Here is a 9,762-nt window from a genome sequence, read left to right as displayed (position 1 = left end):
ATATCCTGCATCTGATTCTGAGTTCTGGTTCTCTGCCTTTGGCTCTGATGTTTGGTTAACCCTTTGCTATTCAGTACTTCTGATGTCCTCTTGGCTTTTTGATTTGTCTTGCTGACTATCCTTTCCGTTTGTTTGTCTCCCTGTGATTCTAGTACCCTGTGCATGTTCACCTCTTGTGTCCTGACTGTTTCTCCCTGACTTTACTGTATTGTATAGTTTGTTCTTTTGACCTAAGAAGTCCCTGCACTTACTCCAAAGTAGTGACTGTCTTCGGGTTGTGTAGTCACCGTTTAGGGTGACTACCCAATAGGCAGGGGCGCGTGTTCTGGGTGAGAGCTAGAGTATGCTGAATCCCTGCCCATACGTGACATTTTCACAGGCCAACGTACTGCATCTGTTCTGAAACCTGCAATATAGAAGCTATGGCTGCTCTGGAGGAGCAAATGCAGGGTCTAACGCACTTCACGCAGTCTCTGGCTGAGCGGGTTCAGGCCCAAAAGTCATCACAAGACTGTTTCTACCCCTCCTGCTGTTTCAGTTGAACCCAAAATGAAGCTGCCTGACTGTTTTTCTGGTGATAGAACTTATCAAGTGGGGTGCTAACTATCTTAGGGCTCATTCACATTACCGTCTTCCCCTGTTAATAAATGTCCGTTATCAATCTGATTGATAATGTTTCAAACGGCTGTAAAAGAATCTCATTTATGTCAATGGGATTTTTTTTAAATAATCTTTCATCACCCGTTTGCTACCTGTTAAAAAAAATTTTGACGGGGAAAAGACGCTGCATGCAGTATTTTTTCTCCCATCAAAAATAGCGGAATAGAAACGGATATAATAAATTTAAAGGGGTACTCCGGTGGAAAACATTTTTTTTTTAAATCAACTGGTGCCAGAAAGTTAAACAAATTTGTAAATGACTTCTATAAAAAAAATCTTTACCCTCCCAGTACTTTTTAGCAGCTGTATGCTACAGAGAAAATTCTGTTCTTTTTGAATTTCTTTTTTGTCTGGACCACTGTGCTCTCTGCTGACATCTGATGTCCATATCAGGAACTGTCCGGAGCAGGAGAAAATCCCCATTGCAAACCTATGCTGCTCTGGACAGTTCCTGATACGGACAGAGGTGCCAGCAGAGAGCACTGTGAACAAGACAAAAAAGAAATTCAAAAAGAAAAGAATTTACGCTGTAGCATACAGCTGCTAAAATGTACTGGAAGGGTAAAGATTTTTTATAGAAGTCATTTACAAATATGTTTAACTTTCTGGCACCAGTTGATAAAAAAAAAAAAAAAAAAATGTTTCCCGCCGGAGTACCCCTTTAAACACTAAAGTCTGACTAGGAAAGGTGAACTCTAAGATCGGACTGTGGAGCTCCAGAAAGCTCTCAATTGAGGGCAAAACTCTTGTCTTGCGGAGTGAAGTTTTGCCTGTGCTCCAGTATACCGCATAGGCCTGGCCTCCCCATACCACCGTTTGCAAGGCCATCACCCGGACAGTGTTTCGCTTTATCTGGGGCAAAATGGACAGAGTCAAGCGGACTGTGATGTATAAGGAGCCCCGCAAGGGTGGGAAGGGAATACCTGATATCCCCACTCTGCTGAGGGCCTCCTTTGCATGTGTCAGCGTGCAGCGAACTCTTATTGAAAAGACTGGCTCAGCGGGCAGGTCCATGTCTCGCTTGTCTCTCATGCCCCTCTGGAGACAGCTGGGCTGGGATAAGTGGGACAGCTCCATCCCTTACAACTGGAACACTCCATGGTTCTATGGGGATGGTGTCCAGTTTGTGAGGGAGCACCAGCTGGAGGGTTTGAAACCGGACCTGTGGAAGCCAAAGACTATCTACTAGCTCATCCGAGCTAAGGACTTGGAGCTTGTTCCGCCACGGCAGAGACTGTTTGGACTAATGTGGCTTCAAAGCAGCTTACCAATGGACATAAGGACTTATCGTGGATGGCCATTAAGGGAGGATTGTCTCTCAGGTCGTTCATACAGAACCTGGTACTGCCCCCAGTGCCCCTTCGTGGAGGAAACATCGTTGCACGTGTTTTGGCAGTGCCCCTTTGCGCAGGGTCTGTTGGATGTCCTGGAACACGAACTTAGACTCTGTACCCAGGAACTGCCTATCGTACCATTCGGTGCTTTACGGTCTGTTCCCTGGGACCCACGATGTGGAGGCCATCCAGGAGGCCTGGCGCCTTATGAACTGTTTTAAGGACGCTGTGTGGCTTGCCAGGAACCACCTCGTGATCAACAGGGAGAACATGTCCGTCCGGGACTGCCGCAGGTTCATCAGGAGCCTGCTTAGAGACTATTCCATCTTGGACAGCCCGGCCATCGATGAAGAAGAGGAATGAAAAACCCTCTCCTTCCCCCATGTCCCCCTGAAGATATAGCCCAGTAGTTTGGCACTGTGATCCGCCCTCTCCCTACCCCCACGCAGTTGCCCACTCCTCCACGCCCCCAGCCCCGCCCCGCCCCATAGCCCACGCCCCTACCCCGATCAGTCAAAACCGTGGTTGACCACGATTTTGTCTCCGGTTTAAAAACCGGACTGCAACCGCATACGTTTTTTTAAACATGGACGTCAATGGGAAACGCACATGTATACGGTTCCATACGGGAAAAACGTATTCGTTTTTACTTTGCACATGCGCATTTGAATCCTAAAGTCCCCACCCAAGACACCTCCCATTAAAAATGGACAAAATTTTCTAAATCGTATGGTTTTTTTTTCTACAAAAACTGACGGAACAGTATGCACTTTTAAAAACAGTATACTGTTTAAAAACGCATACGGTTTACTTTTTCCCATACTGTTCCATCCGTTTTTTCCCCCATACGGTTTTTGATAGAAAATGTATGCGGGAACCGTAGTTGAAAAACGTAGTGTGAACCCAGCCTTAGAGTAGCATGCCGTGCGATGTATAGCTTAGGGAACCTTTGATGTGTATTGTACTGTCATGCTTTGTGTGATTGTAATTTATTGTATGACTTGTAATGACTGAACGGACAATAAAGCTCTTTCAATAACCACTACATGAATGGCCTCTGCTGAGAGCTTTTAAGAAGCAGCGAGGCTCACTTCTAAATGGTGCTGACTGCACTCCCACACATTCCCCGAGCCACAAACACTGAAGCAGGCCGCAGGAGCGGATTCAGAGTCTAGTCTCGGGAGGGGCACTATCAGAGTATCGTGCGGTGGACGCCACGCCACCTCCCATAAACTTGCATTGAGGGGGTGTGGCTGTGACATCCCAACCCCCACCCAGAGTTCGGCACAAAATGTTCTGGATGCTGGGGCAGTGAAGTACCCCTTTAAGTACGCTGCATAGTTCCCCCACACTAGGTTGTCAGCATAGTTCCCCCCCCCTCACATTAGGTTGGCAGTATAGTTCCCCACACACTAGGTTGTCAGCATAGTTTCCCCCACATTAGGTTGTCAGCATAGTTTCCCCCACATTAGGTTGTCAGCATAGTTTCCCCCACATTAGGTTGTCAGCATAGTTTCCCCCACATTAGGTTGTCAGCATAGTTCCCCCCACACACATTAGGTTGGCAGTATAGTTCCCCCCACATTAGGTTGTCAGCATAGTTCCCCCCCACATTAGGTTGTCAGCATAGTTCCCCCCACATTAGGTTGTCAGCATAGTTCCCCCACATTAGGTTGGCAGTATAGTTCCCCCATAATTAGGTTGGCAGTATAGTTCCCCCTACATTAGGTTGTAGTTCCCCCACATTAGGTTGGCAGTATAGTTCCCCCCCCCCCCAACATTAGGTTGTAGTTCTCCCACATTAGTTGGCAGTATAGTTTCCCCCCACATTAGGTTGGCAGTATAGTTCTCCCCACATTAGGATGGCAGTATAGTTCCCCCCACATTTGGTTGACAGCATAGTTCCCCCACATTAGGTTGGCAGCATAGTTCCCCCACATTAGGTTGGCAGTATAGTTTCCCCACATTAGGTTGGCAGTATAGTTCCCCCACATTAGGTTGGCACCTGGCAGTATAGTTCCCACCCACATTTGGTAGGCAGTGGCCCCCACAGACATACAGCCTTCAGCCATATACAGCGTATGGCTGGAGGCTGTATGTCTGTGTACTGCCCCCCCCCCGGATCCGCCACTGCGCAGGGGGGCCCCTGGGCAATTGCCCAGTTTGCCTCGCCTTAACGCCGGCCCTGCCTCCACGCATGCCAAGCCCAACTTGCAAAGACATGCCCCTTTTATTTTCAGCTTACAATATCTTCAACACAACTCAGCCCCACCTGAGGACGGGATATAAAGTCGGGATATGCGGACGGGATGTGAGGATGGGAAATAGGGACAGGATATGGGGACGGGATGTGAGGACATGAAATGGGGACAGGATATGAGGATGACATAGGTTAGGATTTGGGGATGAGATATGAGGACGAGATATGAGGACAAAAAATGAAGACAGAATATGAGGAGGGGATAAGGGGTGAGGATTTAGGGATGGGATATGGGGTCAGGATTGAGGACAGCATATGAGTAAAAAAGCTGAGGTAGGAAAAACCAGGCAGTGTCGGGTACTCAGCAAGTTAATTATATATACATAACATCACAGGATACCCATATGTAGGGGAAATTTTGTCCTATACATTTCTTATTTCTCCTTATACAGGGTTGTATAAGGGCATATTCTTTGCACCCCAATCTGTAATTTTTCACAGTACCACTTTTGTTTCGATGTGACTTTTTGATCGCATTTTTTTAAATTGAATTCAGGAGTTGCAGTTAGTTACTAACTACAACTCCCAGCATGCTCTGATACAGCCTGTGGCTCAGCAGCTGCCACAAATGAAAACTACAACTCCGACCATATTGGACTATATAGTAGTATATACACTGCTCAAAAAAATAAAGGGAACACTTAAAGGGGTTCTCCAGTGCTTAGACATCTTATCCCCTATCCAAAGGATAGGGGATAAGATGCCTGATCGCGGGAGTCCCGCCGCTGGGGACCCCCGTGATCTTGCACGCGGCACTCCGTTTGTAATCAGTCCCGTGCTCGCTCCGGGTCTGATTAACGGCAACCACAGGGCCGGCGGCGTGTGACGTCACGCTCCGCCCCTCAATGCAAGCCTACGGGAGGGGGCGTGATAGCTCCCATAGGATTGCATTGAGGGGCGGAGCGTGACGTCACACTGGGGCGGAGGCGTGACGTCACACGCCGCCGGCCCTGTGGTCGCCGGTAATCAGACCCGGAGCGAACACGGTACAAGGACTGATTACAAACGGGGTGCCGCGTGCAAGATCACGGATAGGGGATCCTTTGGATAGGGGATAAGATGTCTAAGCACTGGAGAACCCCTTTAAACAACACAATGTAACTCCAAGTCAATGACACTTCTGTGAAATCCCACTGTCCACTCAGGAAGAACACTGATTGACAATCAATTTCACATGCTGTTGTGCAAATGGAACAAACAACAGGTGGAATTTATAGGCAATTAGCAAGAAACCCCCAATAAAGGAGTGGTTCTGCAGGTGGTAACTACAGACCACTTCTCAGTTCCTATGCTTCCTGGCTGTTTTGGTCACTTTTGAACGCTGGCGGTGCTTTCACTCTAGTGGTAGCATGAGATGGAGTCTACAACCCACACAATTGGCTCAGATAGTGCAGCTCATCCAGGATGGCACATCAATGCGAGCTGTGGCAAGAAGGTTTGCTGTGTCTGTCAGCGTAGTGTCCAGAGCATGGAGGCGCTACCAGGAGACAGGTCAGTACATCAGGAGACGTGGAGGAGGCCGTAGGAGGGCAACAACCCAGCAGAAGGACCGCTACCTCCGTCTTTGTGCAAGGAGGAGCAGGAGGAGCACTGCCAGAGCCCTGCAAAATGACCTCCAGCAGGCCACAAATGTGCATGTTTCCACTCAAACAGTCAGAAACAGACTCCATGAGGGTGGTGGTATGAAGGCCCGACGTCCACAGACCCCTTGTGAGACCATATGCTGGTGCGGTTGGCCCTGGGTTCCTCCTAATTCAAGACAATGCTAGACCTCATGTGGCTGGAGTGTGTCAGCAGTTCCTGCAAGAGGAAGGCATTGATGCTATGGACTGGCCCGCGCGTTCCCCAGACCTGAATCCGATTGAGCACATTGCTCCATCCACCAGCCAAGGCGGAACATTGGTGCGGTCGGTGATAGGCTGACGGCTCCCGTCCCCAGCGTTTGAGGCCGGTACCGGACCAACGGGAGGGGTGTTAAACTTTATTTTGTTTATTTTTTGCAGCCCGGGCATAGGGATACCGCACAGTTTAGAGCAGTGGTCTCCAACCTGCGGACCTCCAGATGTTTCAAAACTACAACTCCCAGCATGCCCAGACAGCTGATGGCTGTCCGTGCATGCTGAGAGTTGTAGTTTTGCAACACCTGGAGGTCCGCATGTTGAAGACCACTGGTATAGAGTGTCAGCACCGGCAGCCGCAACAAACAGGACCAGGAGGGCAGCGTTTGCAGGGGACATGTGAGTAGTACCCTGATGGGGACAGCGCTGGGCTGATAATTAATTGCGGGGGGCAGAACAGCGCTGGTATTGCCGGTCACATAGGATTAGTTCCCCGATGTGGGGACAGCAGCAGCGCTGGGCTGATTCATTCATACCCGAGGGGGAGGGGCCAAACCGGTATTGCGATATGGGTTAAAACTCATATCACAAAAATTTTGGTATTCGCTATGAACCAGTATACCGCCCAGCCCTAGTTTTAAGGACATTACATAAAGTTGGATCAGCCTGTAGTGCGGTTTTCCACTGTGATTTTGAGTGTGACTCCATATCCAGATCTCCATGGGTTGATACATTTGATTTCCATTGATAATTTTTGTGTGATTTTGTTGTCAGCGCATTCAACTATGTAAAGAGGAAAGTATTTCATACGATTAGTTCATTCATTCAGATCTAGGATGTGTTATCTTAGTGTTAAAAGAAAAACAAAGTGATCCAGCACTTGGAAAACAGCAGACTTGATTTTTCAAATCCTCTTAAAATAGTACAAGACTGTGGCACTTCACATGTTCTGAGGTTTCTTGACGCGTTTCGAGCGCATGCGCTCTTTGTCAAAAGATACCTGCTCTGCTTCCTGGAGCCTAGTTATAGTTATTGTTAAAATGACAGTCTGCTACAAAGAAAGCACACCTTCAATATATCGTGTAAAACTTGAGTGAGATATAATTAAAAACATTCAACATATTCAATTTAATTCAGTGATTGATATATGGTGACAGCACGATTGTGTGTGTGTGTGTGTGTGTGTGTAATATATATATATATATATATATATATATATATATATATATACACACACACACATACATACATACATACACACTGCAGTAATGCATATGTTATGTTATTTATGGGATTTAACATAAAACGCACCATAAGATCGCATCATCTGAATAAAGTTCATATTCAAATGTATAGAATGAATATATCAACCCATGTTATAATACAGCATGAACCAAAATTGAAAAGATGGCATTTTGAAAAAAGGAGAGGGGATTAGAAAAATTCAATTCATCAAAGTTGTTAGTAATGAAATAATAATTCTCTATAGAATAGATTGAGACCGTGTGACATTCTTGAATTCAATGTGAACTGCCAGAAAGCTTCCCTGTCCATTAGTTTGCGTTCAATATCGCCACCTCTGTTTTCAATGCCATATATTTGTATAAACTTGGTTTCTCTGTTATGTTCTTGTATAAAATGTAATGAGGCACTTGAACGGTTTCTTATGGATGAATTAGTAATATCATTTACGTGTTCCAAGAATCGTATTTTGAGTTTGCGTGTAGTGAAACCTACATATTTTAAGCAACATGCCTGACATTCTATGATGTAAATGCAATGAGTGGTGTTGCAACCAGACTCAGACGCAACTGCTCCAACACAAAACAATTTGAAAATGAAGCAATTCAACTAACAAACAGATTACGACTACGACTATATCGCTCACTGTATTAAATTGAATATGTTGAATGTTTTTAATTATATCTCGCTCAAGTTTTACACGATATATTGAAGGTGTGCTTTCTTTGTAGCAGACTGTCATTTTAACAAATTGTATTCACCTGGAACTTGCCTATAACTAGGCTCCAGGAAGCAGAGCAGGTATCTTTTGACAAAAAGCGCATGTGCTCGAAACGCGTCAAGAAACCTCAGAACATGTGAAGTGCCACAGTCTTGTACTATTTTAAGAGGATTTGAAAAATAAAGTCTGCTGTTTTCCAAGTGCTGGATCACTTCGGTTTTCTTTTCCATTGGACACACGGAGCCTGGGTGCAGATCCGAGCACAGGAGCAAATGAGTGAGCTGGACTTTCTATATACTTTTTTTTTTTTTTTTTAAACTGTAAATTTTTATTAAGTTTTGACAAAAGGTTCAATGACAAAAGATACAAACAAGTAGCAAAAATTGACAATAAAATGTAGTAACCAAACAGTACAATATCGCAGCTGATATATACTGAGAGAACAGAACCCATAAATTACTTGAGCCCGTTCCTCCAGCATAAGTGTAAGGGAAGGGGAGGTAGGGAGGGGGGACGACAACAACAACCAGCAGGGAAGAGGGGAGACAAGGAAGAACACGTGAACAGTTAAGAAAGAAAACGAAAAGAAGAGAAAGGAAGAGAAGAAGAGAGGACCAGAAGGAGCACACCGCTTAGGGAGGCTGTCTATTGGTGAATCTGTCCCAAGGGTCCCACACTGAAAGGAATTGTGGAATAGTGTTGTTCAGGGAGGCGGTAATAGACTCCAAGGAGCGAATCTCCCTGATCCTAGCTATCAGTTGACCTTCAGATGGGGGGGGCGTTTGTGCATGCATAAAGAACTTAAACGGTCTCTTGGCCAAGGCCCTAGTAGACAAATGCAAGAGAAAAAACAATGGATCCAGAGGCACCACCACTTCCAGGACATTTTGTAACAGTCGCTGAACCAACACCCAAAATGGAGTGATAAACGAGCTAAAGGAACTCGCACCGGCAACATCTCGAAAAAGTAGAGGAGCTTGGGCAGGATAGTCATTTTGACCGCCGCCATATGCCCAAAAAAGGAAATATATTGAGATCGCCATTTTTCCATCAAGGAACACAGCTCTTAAAACAAGGTGGGGAAGTTAGTGGAGTACAAAGAAGAATAGGAAGAAGAGAGGGACACTCCCAGGTATTTAATGGCCGTAAGGGACCAACGAAAAGAGTAGTTACCTTTCAACTGGGATATCAGAGAGGAAGAGAGATTAAGGGGCATGGCTTCAGACTTAGAAAGATTAACCTTATAACCAGAGACCTGGCCATATTCACATAGAAGCTTATACAAAGAGGGCAAGGACAGAAGAGGGTTAGTAAGAGTGAGCAAGACATCATCCGCAAAAAGGCAAATCTTAAAAGCCCTATCATGAAGGGTTATCCCCGAGATGTCCGGGTCTCCCCGGATCAGAGCCACAAGCGGCTCTATACAAAGAGCAAAGATCAGGGGGGGACAACGGGCATCCCTGCTAAGTGCCATTTTGGTGAGTAAAGGGAGGTGAGGAAGTAGAAGGGAGCTTAAGAGAGGCAGTGGGAGAGGAGTAGTGACCCCGCAGTGCTGTGAGAAAATTACCGCAGATTCCAAATTTCTGCAGGGTAGCGAACATGAATGGCCATCCCAACCTATCAAAAGCCTTTTCAACATGTAGGCTGAGGAGTAAGGCTTGTTAAGATATCCTATTAACGAGATCAATAAGAGTCACCACCCATCTC

The sequence above is a fragment of the Hyla sarda genome, chromosome 1, assembly GCF_029499605.1.
Source record: "Hyla sarda isolate aHylSar1 chromosome 1, aHylSar1.hap1, whole genome shotgun sequence".
NCBI classification, from domain to species: Eukaryota; Metazoa; Chordata; class Amphibia; order Anura; family Hylidae; genus Hyla; species Hyla sarda.
Note: the sequence above shows the minus strand (reverse complement) of the source record.